Raw genomic sequence first — 1593 nt, 5'->3', positions numbered from 1 at the left:
GATTCTCTATTCCTAGGACAGGAGCTAACACTCCATAACCATTATCTGTATCAGTGGGGTAGGGTAAGTTCTCTGAAAGTTTCCTCGTGTGTAGAACAACATGAGTAACACCTAATGAGCTGCTTTAAAGATTCAGGGTCTTGGTATTCACAAAGCCCCGCAGATTGTCTGGGATGTGAGCCCCACATGCCAACCTGACAGCACCTCCCTCCTTACATCAGTTTCCCGGGGAAACAACCGGGAGTGGGGGGGGCTGCAGGAAAACACAAGAGCTTTGAAATGTGCTACAGCCTCTGCGGCAGAGGAAGCTGGACCTCCAGGCTTCTGTGACAGCCACGGGTGAGTGTGGTGCCCTGGGTGTGGAGTCTGGCTACAGGTGCTGCTGGGCTTCTCCCTGGCATCAGAAGTGCCTGTTACCTCTTGTCCAGACATTGTGAGACAGCTGAGCTGGAACATGAAGTATCACAAGTCCAGAGCTCAGGAGAGGCCTTCAGAGTCAAGACGAAAGCTTGGGATCACATCTACAGACGACAGTCAGGACTGTGGAGCTGAGTGACACCAGCAGGCAGGAGAGGCCATGGTGGGAAGTTCCTGCACCGCCTGCTGAACAGGTTCTGGAGGGCAGTAGTCCTCTGGCCACAGCGCTTCCCCCTCTAAGCTGTGTTCGTCACGTTTTGCTTTCTTGTTGTGACATTGTTTCTTTTACTGCAATTGTGTTTCTCTTCCTCAGCTGCCAGCACAGGCATTACCACAGAGGCAGTGACATTTCCCTTGCTGTGCGCATGGCGGGGATGGACCCATGGCAGGGGCCATGAGCATGTGCTTGGCGTGTTCCTGATGCAGAGCCCGAGCGCGGAGGGCATGTTCCTGTCACTGCCCCTTGGAGCCACAGCTCACACCAAGTCCCTCACACCCCCCTCTGGGTTCTAACTTTGTGCTACCTCAGCTGTTCACGGTACTTTGCTTCAAGCCATATCAAAAGCTAGTTTGAAAAACAAGAAGTCCCATAGAAGTGCTAACAGAATAAGGCTAGTTTTTCATTTTAATCGGTGCCTTCTAAAGACAGCTATCTTTGTTATTTATCACACAGATCTAGCACTAATTTCAGTGATTTCTGCGTGGATGGGGAAGGCACCATGGGCATGAGGCTATGAAATTCGAGGCAGTTGCTTTCCTTGATCCTACCGCCCACCACGGCAATGCATTTGACACCCGTGCCGTTACGCAGCTGGCCTACGTTCCTGGAAGCTTCCTGTGGCTGGAAAAGGCTCCTGAGAATACAACAGGGTGGTGCTCTGTACTGGGAAGATGTCCCAAAAGCATTTTCTGGAAACTAATATCTGCTGTGGTCCTATTTTTAAAAGCAGAAATGGCTCTTTGGAGAGAACAACATAGAGTGTGTGAGTGCGTTTGTGCCATCAGCAGTGGCTGCTCAACAGGACTGAGCTCCACTGCAGCCCTCAGCTCTAAAGAATGCCCGACCCCAGGGCTCCTCCCATAGCTGGAATGTGAGAAAGGCATGAAAGCAGACACCTTCCCAGGGAGCGTGTCCCAGTACACGGGGAGTGACAGCCAGGCATGGGAGACACCTTC

Source organism: Sapajus apella, unplaced genomic scaffold (assembly GCF_009761245.1).
Source record: "Sapajus apella isolate SASKATOON/1434 unplaced genomic scaffold, GSC_monkey_1.0 scaffold31, whole genome shotgun sequence".
In the NCBI taxonomy this organism is placed as follows: Eukaryota; Metazoa; Chordata; class Mammalia; order Primates; family Cebidae; genus Sapajus; species Sapajus apella.
This window is presented reverse-complemented; position numbering follows the sequence as displayed.